Here is a 22,425-nt window from a genome sequence, read left to right as displayed (position 1 = left end):
GAATCTTTAAAAGAAAGATTTATTTATTTGATTATTTTTATTCACTCATTCATTCATTCTTTCAAAAGACAGAGAGACACAGAGAGATAGAGAGACAGAGGGAGAAGATGAGGGAGAGAGAGAAAGATAATATCCTCCATCTGCTGATTTACTGCCAAACGCCTGCATCAGCCAGTGCTGGGCCATACCAAAGCCAAGATCCAGGATTCCATTTGGGTCCTCCACATGGGTGGCAGTGGCCTGAGCACTTGGACCGTCATCTGCTGCTCCTCCAGGCTGTAATTAGCAGGGAGCTGGGTGCAAAGTGTGGCAGCCAGGACTTGGACAGTAACTCCTGTATGGGATGCCAGTGTTGCAAGGATGGCTTAACCTGCTGTGTCACAAAACTAGCCCCTCCCCATTTCTTATCTGGGTTCCTGCAACAAATCTGCCAATTAGTAAAGAAAAACCCATTTTTGCAATTCATCTAACAAGAAAAGTGCTTTTCCTGAGGTCTCCAATGGTGGCAACTCTAAACTAACAAGTTCTTCCATCATGCCCCAGTGCTATATAGCATGCAAAACACTTTAAACCTCAGCATGCAAGGCCATTCACATGTTGGTTTCTAAGTCACCAGGCATGGGTATCCCAGCTCCACTAAACACCTGCCTCTGACACTGTGCCCCAGACCCTTTGCTGCTGCCTGTGGATCCATAACATTTGGCAGGTGTGTTCATTCCTCTGGGTCTTTGCACGTGTGCACTGTCTAGGTGGCATGCACTATTGCTTTTGCTATCTAATGACACCACCTAATTGCTCATGCACAATGCAGAAAGTCTTTTCTGATCATCCATCTGGGATCTCTACCTCTCTCTTGTACCTGAGAGACGTCAACACTTTCCTCTACCAACAACACACACTGTGCAATGCACAGTGATGTCCAATTTGCTTTTCTGCTTCTCTGGTCAATCTATGAGTTTACTGGATTGTATGATTTTTAAGGTTTTACATAAGGAGCAATAGCTGTAACAAGGGAAAGCAAGTAGGACATGAGGCAGTATTTGCACATAGGAAATGAGTGACTTATCTAAGAATTACAGGAGTTTGTAGTGTAGGACGGATGTCTTCTGGGAGGAGGTGGGGCTCGCACTGGTGTTTGAAAGGTGGATTTGGGTCAGCATACTCTCATAGGTGAGCCACATAAGAAAAAGTAAAGAGGGAAGAATTTGAAAGTTTTCTTGGGAACAATGAAATCACAAAATTGACTAACTAGGGAGTTTGTCTTACAGAAGGGTGAGTTAGGTGAGGAACATTAGGTTAAAGTAGGACGGAGTTGATTGCCAGCCTTGCAGGAAATGGCAAGGACAGCATGGGCTTAGATCATCAGAGTGATCTGATGCAGGTCTTAAGTCAGCACCATGTTAACTACAGCAAAATTGAAACTGGAAATGTCAACTCTAAGCTTGTCTTTTTGCTCTGATTACAAACATATAATCAATTCGAAACAGTACCTGCCTTAGTCCTCACTGAAGATGCCTGGGAAATTGAAGGCAATAGGCAAGACTGACTCACTCCAATTACTCTTTGGAAAATGAAAGAGGTAAAGGAAGTAAATCCACTTGAGAGCTCATGAAAATTTTGAAGTGCTTGACAGATTGCGATAATTTTGTGGCAGTCTTTTGTGAGCTGTGGTGTAGGAGAGGCAAGGTAAGAAAAAGCCCAGCAGTGTAAAATGCTTTCCTCTATTTAAGAGTTTCTAGAAATAGACTGCACAATCACGCTCATGCTGTTGATGTGCTCCCGAGGAAAGGAAACCTTCCCAGGAACTGGCCAGAGTGTGACTGCCTCTTCTCATCCCTCCACCCTCCCAGGTTCTTTCAGCCTTCATCACTTAGGGCTTTTGCCTCAGCACCAAGGAGTTTAGTGCAAAGCCAGATCTAAGAGTTATTTGGGAGCCTGAAGTGTGGGTTTCTGCCATAGAGACAATACTGTTGAGGGCATTAGGGACTCCAAGAAACAGCTCACTTATCTCCCTTTAAGGCAGAGATCAAGATATTACTTCATTAGTGAAATTAAACTGCTGTTGGAGAATGAGTCTTAGATATGCTGAACTCAGAGCTATACAACGTCATGAACAGCTTCTAGACATCTCACATTGGATTTTGGACTGTTAAATTGTTAACAGGGAGGTGATGATCAGAATGTGTTTGCTGGAGGTTAGTTTTAAAGAATCAAAGGAACAGAAGGGACTTGATTTCTTATCCCCTGTTTCTTCTACCAAGTTCACAGTTGAGTAAAGTCATTCCTTCTGCATGGTAATGAATGTTTAATGAAAACAAGAGAGACCAGGATAGCTAGACCATAGCGCACCCTCTGAAAGTAAGGAAATACAAGCAGGAAGTGGTGAGACACCTTTTCTCAAATTTCCCTGTTCCCTGGATGGCTGGAGGAAGACATTTTAATAGCTGGAAGGATGAATCCAAAGCCCACATGGCTTTAATTTATAAGTCATGAGGCAGAGTGAGTACAAAAGGGGACAGGGGTCCACTGTGTTGGCTTCCAGCCTGAAACAGTAACGTGAGCATTTCATATGGCATATACAAAGGCATAGATTGAAATGACATGACATGTTTAGAAGATTCCAAACACCATATGTAAATCTGGAGTAGCAAAATTTAAAAAGCTGAGATTGTATAGGTGTATAGGGTGGGGCTTGCTTTCATGAAATGGTCTTGCCTGGTAGAAATGGAGAAACCACAGGATGGCGCCACAGCTCACTAGGCTAATCCTCCGCCTGCGGTGCCGGTACCCCGGGTTCTAGTCCTGGCTGGGGCACTGGATTCTGTCCCGGTTGCTCCTCTTCCAGTCCAGCTCTTTGGTGTGGCCCAGGAAGGCAGTGGAGGATGGCCCAAGTGGTTGAGCCCCTGCGCCCGCATGGGAGACCAGGAGGAAGGACCTGCTCCTGGCTTCAGATTGGCACAGCGATGGCTGTAGTGGCCATTTTGGGGGGTGAACCAACAGAAGGAAGACCCTTCTCTCTCTGTCTCTCTCTCTCACTGTCTATCTCTGCCTGTCAAAAAAAAAAAAAAATGGAGAAACCACAAAGAGTTTTCTTGACATTTGATGACATTTTATGCACCCTTGAACAATGATCTTTTGTTTGTTCCCATCTTAAGAGGAAACTCAGCTTCTACTCTGGCTTTTGCTGCAGAACAGTTTATTTCTATTGAACTTTTCAGGTTTTCCTTGATGCAACACCATAAGTTATTCTAGAATTAAGTTGAATTGTCTGACCTTTCAGTAATAATTGAGTGTTGCTGTGTGCTGGGAAAACATGACCCTTTTTTACAAAGAAGATCTGGTGCAGAACAGAAAGATAGGTGCCTACAAGTTAAGTCTGAAACTAGTCAGAAAACCCTGACAAATAAGTAAATGTAGTGCTTTGGAGTCACAGAAAAAAAAGAGTGAAAACGGGGCACAATCATTAGTCACAGAGGAGTAATGAGGCAGCAGTGATGAAAACAGACATGATTTCCTGTGAATCTCCACCGCTATTCATGTTTACTTGACTTCGCTCTGCAATGCTTATAATAAATTGGAACTTGTACATAGTTAATTGTGTAGAAAGTAATGATGAGGCCCTGGAGAAGGACAGCATAGGGAGATAGACCAGAGGCAGAACAAATACTGATGATTTATTTTTGAGGTAGGACTGAGTGAAGAGCTGCCTCTGGGAGTAAGAGCAGTGTAATGTGCTGATTTGGTGACTATTGGCAGCTTACTCAAGTTCCTGGGTTAACAACCTGTAGCTGTCTCAAAGTCTCTGGGAGCAATCCCTGGAGGGAAAAATCTGTGAGAACTTCAGAATGTACTGAAAATATTACTGGATAATGAAAAGTAGGGATTGTCTATTTCATTCTTTGGGGTTATCTGATATTATTGAATCTCTTTTTGCCTCTTCTTGTCTTTGATCTATTAACAAGTTGTAGATAACTGATAAAAACACAAATGATTCATACTCATGGATATGAAATCAAATTTTGTCCAAAGGAGAGGATAATGAATTTCTCCTTTCATCTTCCTGGAAAAGTCATTTTTATCCACTTTTAAATACATTTCAACCTTACACACACACACACACACACATACTTTTAAATTCTTCTTTGAATATTTTATTAGTCCCCTCATTAATTAATGAGTTTCATATACACATACACATTTTTCTGTTCTCCTTTGAACTGATTGTAACATCTTTTTAGCCTTTTAGCCATTTCATTAATTAATGAATTGGGTAAAATCTTTTATTCCTGCCATTTATATTTGTATGAGAGCCATACATTTATTTCTTGAAATTATTCTTTAGCATTCATTTCTAATTTGAACCTTATTTTTTTCTGTGTGTCCCAGAATCCAGTTGCCTTTCTCTTTAACCTTGTATTTCTAATGAGAGGGAAAGGTTCCCTAGTCCCTTACTTCACAACCCAAGCTCATGTTACCTAACTTGGAAATCTGCCATCTGAGTGATTGGTCATTGTCTCCTTCAGGAAATACACTTAAAAGAGGTGATTGTTTCAGTGTTGTTTCTCCAGGGCCAAACATGTGTGTGAGATTGAAGCCTGAAATAAGGAATTCTTCCCTTACCTTCAGCTTCTTAAATGTCAGTTGCTCGTTTTAAACAAATAGTCTGCTCTGGCTGGCTTTCTATATCTCACATCTCGTATCCTACCTGAGAATTTATTGGTTATGTTGAAAGAAAAAGAAATCTCAGAATCAACAGAACATAGAGGCTCATTGGGGAAAGAGTCTGAAGTATAAGAATTATTTTTATAAAATAAAATTCAAAAAGAAGTTCACTTTATAGAATAAAATCTTTCTTGGGAACATTCAATGCTTCCATCTGATGCTAGTACCTGTAGCAGATTGGACTGTCCCCAGTATGGGGCTCCAGTATGTTCTATGTATATATGCATGTCCAGAGGGCTCTAATTGCTGACTGAATTTATTTCTTGAATTGTGTGTCTTTCTCTCTAAATTATGAGGTTCCTAACATCAGCTTCATTTGATCTCTCCTCTGTATCAATTGCAAATCTGAAATATGATGCTTCTAAAATGTATCCCTGCATTCTACACAACTCTTATGTACACAGCCAGAATCTAGGTCCTTGTCATTTTCATCATTTGGTCATAGAAATGTCCTTGGAGTTATACAGATTGATTTTATTGTTCCCTCACTGTCACAAAGACAAGGCACACTGTGCCTTCTAAAAGAGAAAAGTCTCTTCTAAAAGAGAAAACACTTGGAATAACAGAAACCACTAAATTTGAGTTCTTCTACACAGCCTCCAAAGACCATAGAGATAGAAAGAAGTAAAATTCTGATTAGGCTGTGGCTGCATTATGCTGGTGAGCCAGAGGGTTTCAAAGCTTCAATTTATAATTTAGTTAGGAAATAACCCTGTGAAACTCAGGGAGTGCCTCTGGAGCCCTTGCCAGACTGAGATCATACAGGCATGCATGCAAAAAAGGAAGGGAGGAGGGGGTCTGGGCAAGCATGTGCCACCACGGACCTTGGCAGGGTACTGCTGGCCATTGGTAGGGCCATCTTGAGGCTTTCGGCCTCTTCCACTCAGGGATGTGTCACTGGTGCTGTCTGAATATATCTGTTCTCAGGCCCAGGGTTCTCTCTTGTTCTTGAATCTGGGAGCTTTCCGTTTGCTGCAGGATAAAATTGCTGGAAATAGACAAGGAGCCAACAAATAAATATTTTAGACAGATCGTAGAAGCTGGGAGGGTTCAGATTTTGGGTTCTAAAATAGAGCTAGGGCCCAACTCTAGAATAAGTTATCAGAGAGGATGACATGACTCACTCCTGGAGCTTCGCAGCTTTCCCTCTGTGCTGTTCTGAGGTGTCTTTCCACATCGGAACACACTTGGAACCTGTGCTAACCTGATATGTTTTGCACATGATTGAAAAAATATGCAAATTATCTTTTGCTTAGGGAATAAAAGTAGGAAACTAATATGTTCTAAGGAAATGCAGAGATCCAGGCATTATGTACGTGCTTTGCATATGTTCTACCAGATCTTCCCTACTTAGGTGTCATAGATCCTGGGCTATGGGGAAGAAGTTGCAGAAGAGTTGGGATATTTGTATGCTCTCTGTCTCCGAGATGGTTGAACATGAATCAAGGTGTCCAAAGCCTCTGTACCCCACACGCTAGGCCTTAATAAGGTTGCATTGCTTGTGGACCCTTGCATGAAAAATATCTGGGTCACAATGCATTAAGTTATTGATTCCTTCTGGTAAACTGTATGATGAATATTATTTTCACCATTTCATGTATGAAGAAGCTCAGCTCATTGGCGTACCTGCCTCTGCGTCATATCCACAGCTGGTGAGTGCAGATCCAGAGCTGCCTTCAGAGCTGGCTATTCTAAGGGCAGGGCTTACTCTCCACACCACACTCTGCGCCCACAGGGATTGCCACAGCTTTGTGACTCAGCACATTTCTGCAATGTATTTGTGAACTCACTGATGGGCAGGACTCTGATATGAAGGCTGATGTACTGTGGGAGCTGAGAGTATCCTTAGACAGCATAGAGTCCTGGGATGCATGGGACTTTCTGGCTAAGCAGAGCAGTTTGAAGGCAGCAAACAATTAGGACAATTCTGGAGAAGCAGAATGGGTGTTGATCACAATTGTCCTGACTGTCAGTATTCTGGGCCTAGAAATCAGAGCTAGAGGGTGGGTGAGCGGTTGAAGATGTTATTTCTTTCATAGTTTTCCCTTCAAATGTCTTTTGCTGCTTGCATAGCACAAATATACTGTGGTCTCCTCTGCCTCTGGGTGGGTAACGAATCATTTTAGCATGGATGCCCAGCTATTGGATCTCAGTGGGTTCTGTTGATAGCAGGATCCCAGTATCTCCAGCGACTCATGGCAGTATACAAGGCTCTCATAAATTCAGCAAGTCTGCCTCCTGGCAGCTGGACCTGTGCCCATCCTACTGCTATTATTCGGCTGGACCAAGCTTTCTGTTCCAAAGGGACTGCCACCTTCGATAAGTTTCCCTGGAATGCCTGCCTCTGGCGGGTTCCTACCCCGGGCACTACTCACGTATCTGCTATCTCCTGCCTCTGGACTTCACCAGTATCACTCTAATCACCTCCATTCCCCAACACCTTCTCACCGCCAGATCACTGCCTGCCTTCTCTTGGACAAGTCTCATCTCCGGGCTGAACAGCTCTGGGTAGCATCTCAACACTGTTGCTTGAGTCTGTGTCATCACTGCACCTGCTGACTATTGCATTCCTGCTTTGCAGTAGGGCAATGGTCCTTTCCTCTGCTTTAGGTTCTTTTGCTCTCCTAGAAAGGGCTTCTGGCACTGGATGTTGGCTCAAGGTTCCAGGGTGGTTCAGGCTGCATCCACCATGCTGTTCTCTTGCTCCTCTCCAGCCTCAGGCTCTGTCACCACACCTGGCTCATTTTAACTCATTGCCTTTTTGCTCACGTTAGATTCTCTCCGGGCAGATCCCCATTTTTCTCCACTGTGTTATTCCCACCGAATTTAGCACATGTGCTTGTAGATACTTTAGCACCAGAATCTTGGCACAATTGGAATTCTTTTCCCAGAGGAGTCTTCCATGTCCAGGCCAGCAATGGTTAACAAATGTGAAGAAGGCACAACTTCAGATGCATTTTTTCCCTCAGTTTCAAAGGTTTGCCATGTGGATTGCAGAGAATTTAGAAATGGCAATGAAATGCCAGAAAAAAAAAGATTCATCACCGGTAATTTTTCCACTCAGAGGTACATGCAGTTCACACATGCTGAATGTCATCTTTTCCTGTGTGTCTACCTTGCGCCAGCATTGTGCTGAGCACTGGCAGTGAAAACAAAGCCAAATACTAGCTGCCTTTCCTCTTAGGAGCATGCAATGTATGCAGTTATATAACCTGCTCTCATCTTCATGCTGATATTTCATAGAAGCTATTTCTTTTTATTCTCTATTGAAGTTGACAAAGAGTTTTCCAATATTTTCTCCTGCATTCAGAATTAAATCACATTGGATAAACATCTTTCTCAGAATTTTCCAGATGTCTTCTTCCCCCTGCATTGCAGCAGGCCCCCTACTATTTCATTTTTCCCCTCTTTATTCATCCTCAGCAAGCAGCTCAGCTCACTGTCATCCTCAATATTTGTCAACAGAGAGCACAAGGGGATTGCCTGTGGCTCTTCCCTGCCTACTTACATACTGTTGGACTCTCCTCCCAACCTGTGATGGATGTGGCCCTCATGCTCACAACCTCTGCTTCCAGTCAGCATTCGCTTAGTGTGCTGCATGCCATGCAGTTGGGAGTCTTTCCCTTCTCTGCAATCAGTGCATCACTCTGCATTATCAGACACTCTGGTGTGGCATATACATTTCGGTGTGTTTGGTTCCTAAAGTGGCTCTTTTCAGTCTACATAAAGGATTTTCTTGGTGGGGCCTGTTCCTCCCAGAACACAACATGCCCCATGAAGTTCCATCTGGTCCTGTTCTGAGAGCCACTGCCTGTAGATGATGACACCAGCCCACAAGTCAGGTAGGCACCTGCTCAGCCTTCAGTGGGGTTCAAACACTGGGCAGTCTTTGGTTAGATGTTGGGAGAAGTGGATGTGTCTCTCTCTGTAGGTAATCTGAGTCATAAAAGGAATTCTGGGTAGGTTTTTCTCCATCTGCCTCTAAACTCCTCAGAATTAGATATGTCTTACAATTCTAAATAACATTGTCTGTCCATCCTAATAGTCTCCATTATTTTTATTTCATTCTTTCCATTGTCTTTATATTTACTTGGACATCAAGAGGAGCTTCTTATCCCACTGAACTTGCAAGTTTAGTCTTCCCAGTCATCACAAGAGTTGCTCTATTGAGCACCCATAAACCCAATACTTTCTAGCTGCCCTATTTATGTTTTTAGCATATTTGTGGTTAATTATCATGTTCAGATATTTGGGGGCACCTCTCTTTAATGGAATTAGAAAACAGCTAACACAACATTTCCAGTGATGCCTAGGGTTGCTATATTGCACGTAAAGCTTGAGAACAGTCTAGTGCTTCAATGCTATTTAGTCTCTTCCCTTCCTGTCTGCCTTCCTCTGAGATTCTTACCCTGTCTACCTTCATCCCGTTTATTCCAGGCTCCCATGCCACAGTGAGTCCATGGCCCAATATTACCTTTTATGTCCACAAATGAAATTCCTGGCACAGTGGTTTGGTTGAAATCCAGAGGGGTCAGACATGTTAAAGTGAAAACAGCTTCTGTGTCATTAGAAAAGAGTGTAGACTTATTCACAATCAGGACAAAGTAACTGATGGTCTTTTCATGTGCTGGTGGGAATAGGGAGACAGCTTTTCTCCAAGAGGAAACATAGCTGCAGAGTTTTTACAATAGCTGACCTCTCTGGCAAGGCTGGTTGGTGCTCTCCAAGAGCACATGGGGAATTTCTGCCACACTCAGAGTGCACTGTTAGGCCACACCTATCTTTGGAGACATCAGAGAATAGATTCTTCCTAGCAATGACTCTGACAGGTGAACAGAGAGAGTGTGGGATTGCTCCAATGCTAGTCCTTCCATAGCCAACAACTGTGGCTGATGAAGCATATAAATTTAACTTTGTTGCATTATGCATTGTAATATCAGTTTAATAGCAGTTCCACTGATTTTTTTAAAAGGTTTATTTTATTTATTTGAAAGACAGAGTTGACAGCACCGCAGCTCAATAGGCTAATCCTCCACCTTGTGGCGCCAGCACACCAGCATTCTAGTCCCTGTTGGGGCACCGGATTCTGTCCCGGTTGCCCCTCTTCCAGGCCAGCTCTTTGCTGTGGCCAGGGAGTGCAGTGGAGGATGGCCCAAGTACTTGGGCCCTGCACCCCATGGGAGATCAGGAGAAGCATCTGGCTCCTGCCTTCAAATCGGCGTGGTGCGCCGGCCGCAGTGGCCATTGGCAAAAAGGAAGACCTTTCTGTCTGTCTGTCTCTCTGTCTCTCACTGTCCACTCTGCCTGTCAAAAAAAAAAAAAAAAAAAAAGAGTTACAGAGAGAGGTAGAGATAGAGAGAAAGGTCTTCCATCTGCTGGTTCACTCCCCAGATGGCAGCAATGGCTGGAGCCAGGAACTTCTTCTGGGTCTCCCACATAGGTGCAGGGGCCCAATCTTCTACTGCTATCCCAGGCCATAGCAGAGAGCTGGATCAGAAGTGGAGCAGCTGGGACTAGAACCGGCTCCCATATGGGATGCCGGCACTTCAGGCTGGGACTTTAACTCCCTGCACCACAGTGCTGGCCCCCAGTTCCACTGCTTATAAAGAGCACAAGCCAGCACCATGGCTCTCTAGGCTAATCCTCTGCCTTACGGCGCCGGCACACCGGGTTCTAGTCCCGGTCAGGGCACCGGATTCTGTCCCCGTTGCCCCTCTTCCAGGCCAGCTCTCTGCTGTGGCCCGGGAGTGCAGTGGAGGATGGCCCAAGTACTTGGGCCCTGCACCCCATGGGAGACCAGGAGAAGTACCTGGCTCCTGCCATCGGATCAATGTGGTGCGCCGGCCGCAGCGCGGCAGCCATTGGAGAGTGAACCAACAGCAAAGGAAGACCTTTCTCTCTGTCTCTCTCTCTCACTGTCCAATCTGCCTGTCAAAAAAAAAAAAAAAAAAAAAAAAAGAGCACAAAGAGTGATGCCTGTTTTGGACTGAAGTCTATCTGTAATTAAATATTTTAGACACAATAATGAAGTCTATCTCAGCACTTGGGCAATTTACATTAAACCAAAAATTGTAAAAATAGTTTTTTTGACTGATTTGTGAATTATTTTTCCCCAAATGAATTTTAAATTTATTCATGTTCTCAATATTTACACATTTGCAATTCCCCATAAATCATTCCATTCATGTGTAAATATATTCAAATGCTTCCTCTTGCCTACATTGTCTGTGTGCAAAAATGCAAGTATAAATATATTCCAAGGAAAGATATTCATTAAACTGTGGTCCGTGAAGAAAGCCCACTTCCTGTCTTGGTTGCACAGACAGGGATCTGTATACACATTAATCTATAGTGACAAATCACAGGAGTTCCCTTAGTGAACCTGTCATTTATCTGTCCCATAAGGAAATCGGATGGTCAGGCCTGATAGCTGAAATATGTATCAATATCTGTCAGAAACCTGGAGCTACTATCCTCACAAAGACTTTCCAGAAAAACAATGACATTTAATCCTATTGGCTACTAGGCAAATATAAAGGGAATGAGATCATGTCTTGGGGAGAAGTACTATGCTTCACTGATGAGCTTTGCGACACACAAAAGCCATCAATGAGAAAGAAACACTTCTTAAGTAGCTTATTAAATTACAATTAATATACCATAAAATTCACTCATTTAACTGTACACTTTAGGCGCCAGCGTTATGGTGCAGTGGGAAAAACCTCAGCCGTGATGCCCAGCATGCTATATGGGCACTGGTTTGTGTCCCAGCTGCCCCACTTTCCATCTAGCTCCCTGCTAAAGGCCTGGGAAAAGTAGCAAAAAATGCCTCTTGTGTTTGGACATCTGCACTCATGTGGGAGACCCATTCAAATCTCCTGGCTCCTGGCTTCTACCTGGCCAGGCGCTGTGCATTGAGACCATCTGGGGAGTGAACAGATGGGTGGAAGAGTGTTCTCTCTCTCTCTTTCCTTCTGACTTTCAAAATAAATGAATAAATAAATAATAAGGTGTATAGTTTACTATTTTTAGTTATTGAAAGGTCTGTGTGTCTGTCACTCCCTGGTTTGAGACTATCTTACCAACTCCCTAAGAAATACATTTTCGGTAGTAACCATTCCTTTTTCTTGAAATTGTCCCCGTAGTCCTGAGTACTCCACCCACCTTGCCAAGAGCCCATCTTTTAGCCTATCTTTGATCTATGATTTTACTCTTCCAGTTATTTCATACAAATCAGTTATACAATGCATGATCTTTTCTCACTTAGTATAAGGTTTATAAGGTTTGTCACTGTTCTACTTTATATCAGTGCCTCATTCTTTTTACTATTGCCAAAAGTATTCTATTCTATGTATACACCACAATTTATATCAGTTGATACATAGATGGTTACTTTTGAGTTGTTTCCACTTTTTGGTTTTTAAGAATGATGTTGATGAGAAAATTCATGAAAGCTTTTATGTGGGACTCTATTTTCCATTATCTTGAGTACACATTTATGGGTAGAATGCTCTTTATTTGGTTCCTTTATGATTGATATTTTGGGGAATCACCAACTTTGCTGTAAAGACTCTGCACCACTGTATATCCCCTCAGCAAGGATAAGGGTTCTAACTTCTCCACATCCTAACCAAAATTTAGGATTCTATCTTTTGGATTATAACCAACTTAGTGAATGTGAAGTGATATTTCATTGTGGTTTTGATTTTCACTTCCTTCATGAGTAAATTAACGTTGAACATGTTTTATTTCAAATGTACAAGGGTCTTCAAAATGTTTATGGAAAATACATATTATGGAAAGGTCTAGATGTGGATTTCAAATTAGTTTTTGCACCAAAATAAGTTTCTTTTTTTTTCTTTTTTCTTTCTTTCTTTCTTTCTTTCTTTCTTTCTTTCTTTCTTTCTTTCTTTTTTTTTTTTTTTTGACAGGCAGAGTGGACAGTGAGAGAGAGACAGAGAGAAAGGTCTTCCTTTGCTGTTGGTTCACCCTCCAATGGCCGCCGAGGCCGGCGCGCAGTGACCAGCACATCACGCTGATCCAAAGCCAGGAGCCAGGTACTTCTCCTGGTGTCCCATGGGGTGCAGGGCCCAAGGACTTGGGCCATCCTCCACTGCACTCCCTGGCCACAGCAGAGAGCTGGCCTGGAAGAGGGGCAACAGGGACAGAACCCGGTGTGCCGGCGCCGCAAGACAGAGGACTAGCCTAGTGAGCCGCGGTACCGGCCAATAAGTTTCTTTTAATTTGATTCCCATGAACTTTTTTGAAGTACCCTCAGATATCTTCTGTGAGAAATGTCATTATATTGTTGTAGGAGTTCTTTATGTATTCTGATTACAATTCCCTCATCAAGTATATGACATGTAAATATATTCTATATTCTGTGGGCTATTTTTTCATTTTCTTAATTGTTCCCTTTGAAGAACAAGCATTTTAAAATTTGATAAGTGAAATTTATCTATTTAAACTTTGGTCTCATACTTTTAGAGTCAGATTGTCTATTTCTTACTTCACGGCTATCAGTTTTGCCTTTCATATGAATATCTCCATGTAGTCTTTATATATGCCATTAAGTGCATGTAGATACACTTTAATTTTATTTATTTATTTATTCATTCATTTTCTACAAAATGTTCTAGGGTCTAGTTTCAGAAGAGATCATTGTTCCACGATTGAGTGAGGAGTAAAGTCAGTTTTACTGAAACCATACTCTGTGTCAGACATTGTGTTTAACTATAGGTATGATTTCTTAGTAAGTGCTAAATAAAGCTCTTTATTATCAATATTATTACCTTATTTAAAAGCAATATTACAAAGGCTTTGGACATTATAGTACAATTACAGAAGTAGTAATTGGTAAACAAGGACTTAAATTAGTTTATTTGACTTTCAACTTCTGAGATCTTTCTAACATAACTGGCTGTGTTAAATCCAGCTGAAGAGAAACTTTTAAAAAGTCACTAGCATATTGACATATATAGAATATAATGACAGGCTTACTGCTCCAGGCTAGGGGAAGATAGTTTAAAAAAGGTGGAGAGTATGCAATCTCAGGGAACAGATAGAGAAAAAACTGCAGTGGAAACTCCATGGAAGGAAGATGGATGCTGTGACTTTACGTGCAGGGTGTGGATGTATGAGCATAGACACAACACAAGACCCCAGCATCCGAGAGCCTCAGCATCAGCTTTGGAGAGTGAGATGAGCCCACACTGTAGCAGCTCAAGCCACTGGCAATATAGCTACAGGGAGAGCCTGGCATGAGTCTAGCATGGAGTCCTATGAGGGACAGTGTATCTTCCAACCTAGAGAAAAAAAAGGACAAGTCTCTCTCTCCCTGCCCCCACCCCCAACAACAACAACAGCACCCTGCAACTGGCTGAGAGAGGGCGGGCGGCATTTTGGACATATGTAACAGCTGCACCAGCTTGTGTCTGCCAGTTCGGCAACCGGCTGAGAGGAGATGGCTGCATCTGGCTTCCAGAATTGGCAGAAGACTGGGTACCCATGTAGGACTGTGAGGTACCCTCAACCTCCCAGCACATCAAAGGCTCTGGGCTCAGGCTGTCTGGACAGAATACACACAGGCAGCTGGCTCTGGGAGGATATCTGCTTCTCTGTGGACAGGACGGACTGGCAGGGCAGAGTGGATCCTCAGTGTCCCATGACTGTGGGAGCCTTGTGGGTTGGGACTGTGGAAACACTGTGGCTGCATGGGAAGATGCAGGGTGTAGCTGAGTCTCTGGGTAGTCACTGTGGGTGGCTCCACACACTCAAAGTTCCAAGATTGCCTGGGGTGGGTCATGAGGTGGGCGCACACTGAAGATGGCATGGATCCTTTGAGTGGTTCTTATGTCAGTGCAGATGAATATTGCACTCACTGGAACTAGCACTTGGGAATTGGTTGCCTTGAAGGAGAGGAGGTGAGGGTGAGACTACACCAACAGAGCTGATCAAACCCTCAACTCAGATAAAAAAAAAAAAATAGAGGAGATCTACCACGCCCAAGTTGGGTGTCACCTTGGATATTCCCCTCACCTTGCAGCACTGAACATAGCTCCCTGGCCACACGCAGCACATGCCTCTGGATATTCACTGAAAGAGCAGACACCCCACTAAGCCACAGAGCTATACTCCAAAGATGAAATTCATCCGAGAAAAAAATTATCTCCACAAATGTGTAAAATAAACAGAAATTCAAGAAACCAGAATAAGGAAATCAAAGAGATGCCTCCAAAGGAACACAGCAGCATTTCAATAATAGAATATGAGGATGAATAGATGGATAAAGTGCTAGAAATGGAATTCAAAGGTTAATCACAGTATTACTCAATAGATGCATAGAAAACATTTGATAAAATACCACATCCTTTTATGATGAAAACCTTAAATTGTGTATAGAAGGAACATTCCTCATGACAGTTTATGACAAACACATGGCCAACATCTTCTTTAATCAGGAAAAGTTGGAAGCATTTCCACTAAGATCCAGAACCAGACAAGGATGCTCACTCTCATCATTGCTATTCAATATAGTCTTGGAAGTTTTAGCCAGAGCCATTAGGAAAGAAAAGTAAATCCAGTGATACAAATTGGGAAGAAAGAAGTCAAAATACCTGTAGTTGTAGGTGACATGATCCTTTACATAGTCCCCACTAAGAGACTATTGGAACTCATAAAAAGAGTTTGGTATAGTGGCAGGATATAAAATCAACACACAAAAACCAATAGCCTTTGTACACACAGACAATGCCATGAGTGAGGAAGAACCTCTAAGATCAATCCCATTCACAATAGCTACAAAAAAATTAAATACCTTGGATTAAATTCAATCAAAGATGTCAAAGATCTCTATGATGAAAATTACAAAACATTAGAGAAAGAAAAGAGAATCAGGCACAAAATATGGAAAAATCTTTCATTTTCATGGATTGGAACAATCAATATCATCAAAATGTCCATAATACTGAAAGCAATATATATATACTCAATGCAATTCCTATCAAAATACCAAAGGCATTCTTTCCAGATCTAGAAAAAAAATGATGCTGAAATTTATATGGAAACACAGGAGACCTTGAATAGCTAACGATCTTATACAACAAAAACAAAGGCAGAGGCATCACAATATCAGATTTCAAGATATCATATAAGGCAATTATAAATCAAAACAGCTTGATACTGGCATAAAAAAATATATAGGTACACCAGTGGAACAAAACTGAAAACCAGAAATCAACCAATGCATCTTCAACCAATTAATCTTTTACAAAGGAGCTAAAATCAATCCCTGGAGCAAGGAAGCTAGATTTCCTCATGCAGAAAGATGAAGCAAGACTCCTACCTTACATCTTGCAAAAAATCCACTCAAAATGCATCAAAGGCCTAAGTCTACAACCAGATACCATCAAATCATTAGAGAAAATGGAGGAAACTGCAAGACATTTGCATAGGCAAATATTTCTTGGAAAAGACCCCAGTGGCACTGGCAACCAAAGCTAAAATTGACAAATGGGATTATATCAAATTTGAAGCTTCCACACTTCAAAAGAAACAGTCAGCAAAGTGAAGAGGCAATCGACAGAATGGGAGAAAATATTTGCCAACTATGCAACTCATAAGGATTAATATCCAGAATCTATAAAGAGCTCAAGAAACTCAACAACATCACAACAAACAATCTAATGGAGGAATGAGCAAAGGTCTTCAACAGCATTTTTTCCAAAGAGGAAATCCAAATGGCCAGCAGACATATGAACAAATGCTTAGGATCATTAGCCATTAGGGAAATGCAAATCAAAAGCACAATGAGGTGTCACTTCACCCCAGTTAGGATGACTTTCATCCAAAAATCAACAAACAACAAATGTTGAGGATGTGGGGAATTAGGTACCCTAATTCACTACTGGTGGGAGTATAAACTGATCCAGCCACTGTGGAAGACAGTGTGGAGACACCTCAGAAATCTGGATATAGACCTACCATATGACCCAACCATCCTACTACTGGGAATTTACATGAATGAAATGAAATGAGCATATGAAAGAATTATATATCTTACCATATTTATTGCAGCACAATTCACAATAGCTAAGATATAAAATTGACCCATATGTCTATCAACTGAAGCCTAGAGAAGGATATTATAGTGTAATACAGCATGAAATATTATATAGTTGTAAAAATTAATGAAATCCTGTTATTTGCAATAAATTGAAATAAAAAAATAATAAAAGTATATAACATTAGTAAAATAAGTTGGTCCCAAAATAAAAATACCGTATGTTCTCTCTGATCTCTGGTAACTCAAAGAGTACCTGAAACGCAATCTATAGAATTTATTTTTTTAATTAATTAATTTTTTTTTAATTTTTTGACAGGCAGAGTGGACAGTGAGAGAGACAGAGAGAAAGGTCTTCCTTTTGCCGTTGGTTCACCCTCCAATGGCTGCTGTGGCTGGCGCGCTGCGGCCGGCACACCGTGCTGATCTGATGGCAGGAGCCAGGTACTTTTCCTGGTCTCCCATGGGGTGCAGAGCCCAAGCACTTGGGCCATCCTCCACTGCACTCCATGGCCACAGCAGAGAGCTGGCCTGGAAGAGGGGCAACCAGGACAGAATCCAGCGCCCCAACCGGGACTAGAACCCAGTGTGCCGACGCCGCAAGGCAGAGGATTAGCCTAGTGAGCCGCAGTGCCGGCATAATCTATAGAATTTAAATTGACACTTTGAGATGTGATGATTTTTAACAATCCTTTTCTCGACTGTTGAGGAATAGTTTCTTTTTTTTTTTGTACTATTTGTTGAACTCTTTACTTAGTGTAGAGTTAATCCTATGTGTAAAAAGTTAATTGAAAATAGATCTTCAAAAAATAAAAATGGAATTAAGAGAGGGAAGAGGAAGAAGGGTGGGAGTGCAGGCAGGAGAGAGGATAGAATGGAAAGAATCATTATGTCCCTTAATTTGTATATGAAAGGCATAAAGTTTGTATACCTTAAATAAAAGGTTTCCAGGGAAAAAAGAACAGAATGACAAAGGCAACAATATTATAATACTTTATCTAACTTAACTACATTGTTGATAGGCTTCCAGAGACAAGAATTTCATGTCATTTTTTCCCACTGGCACAACAAGTCTTCAAGTCTGAACAAACAAGATCTTGCATAATATTCACAGCATTTGAAACATAATATTCTCATTACATTCACAAAACTTCCAAAAAGCAATACAAGGAAATACAGTGGCCTATTTTACAGAAAAAGAGCTTTTGCATTGACAATACTTATGTTAGAGTTTTGGCTTTGTCACTTATTAGCTTAATAATCTTGGGCAAGATTAATATATAAGTAAATATAGATATAAGTATGGGTTGTTTATAAAGAACATTTATATCTAAATATAATAGAAGAAACAAGATGGGGGCCGGCTTCGCGGCTCACTAGGCTAATCCTCCGCCTAGCGGCGCCGGCACACCGGGTTCTAGTCCCGGTTGGGGCGCCGGATTCTGTCCCGGTTGCCCCTCTTCCAGGCCAGCTCTCTGCTGTGGCCAGGGAGTGCAGTGGAGGATGGCCCAGGTGCTTGGGCCCTGCACCCCATGGGAGACCAGGAAAAACACCTGGCTCCTGGCTCCTGCCATCGGATCAGCACGGTGCGCCTGCCGCAGCGCGCCTGCCGCTGCGGCCATTGGAGGGTGAACCAACGGCAAAGGAAGACCTTTCCCTCTGTCTCTCTCTCTCACTGTCCACTCTGCCTGTCAAAAAATTTAAAAAAAAATAAAAAAATAAAAAAATAAAAATAAAATAAAAAAATAAAGAAGAAACAAGATGGAATTAATGCACTGAAATACAACTACTTTATAGACAAATATAGAGAATTTAATTTTCTTATTTACTATGGAACCAGCAGAATTATTCATTAACTTCAGAATTTAAAAAGTTGATGCAGGTGGAAGGAGAGTCCGTATGTCCAGGCTTTCTTCAATCTCTGGTCTAAACTTCTCTGCACCTCGCGTTCCCAGCTCAGACCCTCTTAGCCTCCAAGGTTCCCACTGAAGATCCAGAACCAAAGCCCCTTTGTTCTTTTGTTCTACCTTCCATCCTGCAGATGAGCCCCCCCCCCCCCGCCCCCTTAACTGCCTTCCACCACAGGCACCGGCTCAACCCCTTCCTGCTCAAGTCCTGACACAGTCACCTCCCACTGAGCAATCTCAAGGCCCACCACCTGTTCCAGCAGCAGGTGCTCCAGCGCTCACTATCTCACTGCCACCTCCCCCTCCTGCCCAGGAATTCCAGGAAGTGGCATTCATTTCTGTTCCCCTTGCTCCCCAGCCTTATCTCAAACCCCTTCCTCCTTAAACCTTTCGCTTTCCCTGTTCTGCTGAGCCAAAATACTGTTCCTGCCTTGCTACAGCTGCTTCGAGCCCTTGACCCCCTTCTCCTGTCCCTAGTCCCCAAGTTACTCACTCTCATGAGACAGCTAGGGAGCCTGCCTCCATGGTCCCCCTTCCAGTGGTGATGGGAGCAGAGGGCAGAGTCAGGGTCTCCATTCTTTCTCACTTGCTGATCTCTCACAAATCAAACAAAAACTGGATTTCTTCACCTCTAACCCAACATTGAACATTAAGGAGTTTCAGTCTCTAACCCAGTCCTGTGATCTGGAGAGAATCACAAAGACATCATGAAAAGTCAGATCATAGGATCGGGTTAGAGATTGAAACTCCTTAATGTACGATGTTTTAGCATGAGGAAGATAGACAGGTTAAAGGAGTACGAATCAGGACTTTTGATGGGTTTTCAACCTGTTAGGATGTCGGCCAAAAACTGCATTCTGTTCTTCCTTCTTCGGGAGATTAATTTGTCAGTGAGCCTGAGTACAGCCTGGAGCAAGGCTATGGGCTCCGGGCTCCACGCCTCAATGAGGTTTTCCTTTGCCCCAGATCCCAATAAGATCTCTGTCTCTCTCTCTCTACTCCTCTAAATGCTTTCTGTGCCATGCCAGGTCTCCTCAATTCTTACAAATTCAATTTCTTGGTCCCATTAGCAGGTCTTTGCTAGATATTTCGTGCATTAGGTCTGGGTTAACAGCCAAAACTGCCTCTCTCTTCCTAAACCTTCCTTCTCTGTTCTGCCACTCTCACTTTTAACCTAGCCACCTTGTCATCTCTCCCGCCCTGAACCAAGAGGGCCATAAAGCCCTAAAAAATTTCAAAAATTCTACAGCCATAAAGCTCTCAACCCAGCAATGTTCACTTTACCCTGAGAGATATTTCTTCCACCCTATGCAAAATAATGATAGAGACTACTGGCCCTTCAAAACAGCAGGCTATCAGAGTTAATTACTATTTTCAGACATATCTCCTTTCCATAATTGCCCTTTATTCTGTCATCTCTTTATTCTTATTTACCCTTATTCTGTCACCTTATTCTGTCCCCTCTTATTCTCCCTCTGGGGCCAGTGATGTGGTGTAGCAGGTAAAGCCGCTGCCTGCAGTGCTGGTATCCCATATGGGCGCCGGTTTGAGTCTCGGCTGCTCCACTTCCTATCCAGCTCTCTGCTGTGGCCTGGAAAAGCAGTAGAAGATGGCCCAAGTCCTTGGGCTCCTGCGCCCACATGGGAGACTGGGAAGAAGTTCCTGAATCCCGGCTTCAGATCTGCTCAGTTCTGGTCATTGCATCCAACTGGGAAGTGAAACAGTGGATAGGTATAATTGTTAAATGTAAATTGGATAAAGACAAATGATAAATGTGTCCAAATTTAAAAGTTGCTGCTCTTAACACCATATTTTCTATATAAAATTATTTGAGTTTATTAATTATATTCTATAAAAATTATTTGGGTTTGTTAATTTGGAAATTTTTACAAGAGTATTTCAAAATAATAAAAAAACAGCAGAGGAAAAGATCACATGTATAGAAATGTGTTCTTGGTAAAAAGAAGTTAAAAAGAATATAATTTTTTAAATAAAAAGGACATGGTTTGTAAATATTACTTTATTTGATGACTAGTTTATTCTCAACTAAGATAAAAAAGAAAAAAAGTAAGTTACAGAGGTGTGTAAAAGTCACAAAATGTTATAAAATTTTTTTAGATACAAAAGCTATTAACATATTTTCCTTGACATAAAATTAAAATTATCCTCTGTTAAAACAATGAGGTTTTTACATACATATATGTTAGTAAATATTTTAAAATCATCTTACAAATCTGTTTAAAACCTACAGCATCTCCTTTTGATAGCTTTTGTTTAACTGGTGACTGTCAATTTTCTAGCCAGCTCCAAGAAGATATCTTCTCTTCCCTAGTTCTAACTCTGTTAAAATTGTTCCAAGTAATGGGATGATTCCATGTGCTAAATAATTTTTATTTGCAACTCTTAAAATGATAAAAGTGACAGATTTTGTGTTCTGTTAAAGTTATCTGTTGTGTTCTCTTAATGTTTCTGTTAAGTTCTGATTATTTAAAAGCAGCTAAACTTTTTTATAAAATCCTACAGGTGCTTTCTAAAATATTGTGTAGAGTAAACAAATGCCTCTTGTTGTATAATGAGTTTATAATCATAAACATGGCTATTTAAAGTCTTTTGTCATCCATAGTTTCGTACATCTGATTTATGGGTCATAAAAGTTAAAACGTTGTTGATTCTTTGTTTAAATATGTCTTGCTAGGTTTCAAAGGACTTCTTTTTCAGTGACCTCCATTGTATCCAATACCTTGGGCAGTTTATGTAACCACATAAAGCCAATAATGTACTACAGGTCCCAACTTTAAAAAAGTATGGTTAATTCAGATTACTAAGAGTAAAAACATTCTAACTGATTGCTGGCAATTAAAAAACAGATTAAATTGATTTATTGCTTTATCTTGTATGTTATGTTATATGTGTGTACACATTTTATGTCTACATCAATGACTCTACTCCCAGACCATGTATATTGGTGGTCCTCTCCCCTGAACTTAATGTTGTATGATTATTCAGAAATTTTTCCTCAGACAAACCCCTCTAACTGCAAGAGACGAGCTACCTTTCACCCCAGCTTTGGTTGGGATCAACTCCACAGCCTCCCTGTTTTCAGTTGTCATCACAGGAACAGCTTTGGGCCACATTATCTCGACCAACCAACTCCAAAAACAGCTCCAACAGTTACAAGAAGAGGTCACTAGGTCCTTTTAGACCTGAGATGACACCATCTGAGGTCTCCAAGGCTAAATCACCCCACCAGAAGGTGTGGTACTACAAAACAGACAGACCTTAAACATTATAACAGCTAAAAACAAAACAAAACAAAACAAAACAAAAAAACAAAAAAACCTGTATCTTCCTGGGAGAACAGTGTTGCTATTATGTTAATCAATTGGGCCAGGTATAAGAAAACCTTAAATTACTTGGTTAATACCACTCCTAGGACCATTGGCTGCTATTCTCACCCTGGCTTTTATACTCTTTTCTAAGTGTTTACAGGAGGTGATAATGGAATGAACCAAAGCCTTCACCAACCAGGTGGTCAACCAAATGCTACTAGAGAGATATACTGGGCTCCTTACCCAGGAGATCACTAGAGACGTCACCCCATACCAGCAGAGGGTGATTCATCACCACATCAGCAGGAAGCGGGTCTAAAAGATCATCATCCCTCCAGCTCTCCTGGGCTTTTGGGGCCTGTGTAATTCCGTAAAACACTTACTTTATAAAAACAAAATGGGGGGA

Source organism: Oryctolagus cuniculus, chromosome 2 (genome assembly GCF_051225735.1).
Source record: "Oryctolagus cuniculus isolate XC-2025 breed Fujian yellow rabbit chromosome 2, ASM5122573v1, whole genome shotgun sequence".
Lineage (NCBI taxonomy): Eukaryota > Metazoa > Chordata > Mammalia > Lagomorpha > Leporidae > Oryctolagus > Oryctolagus cuniculus.
This window is presented reverse-complemented; position numbering follows the sequence as displayed.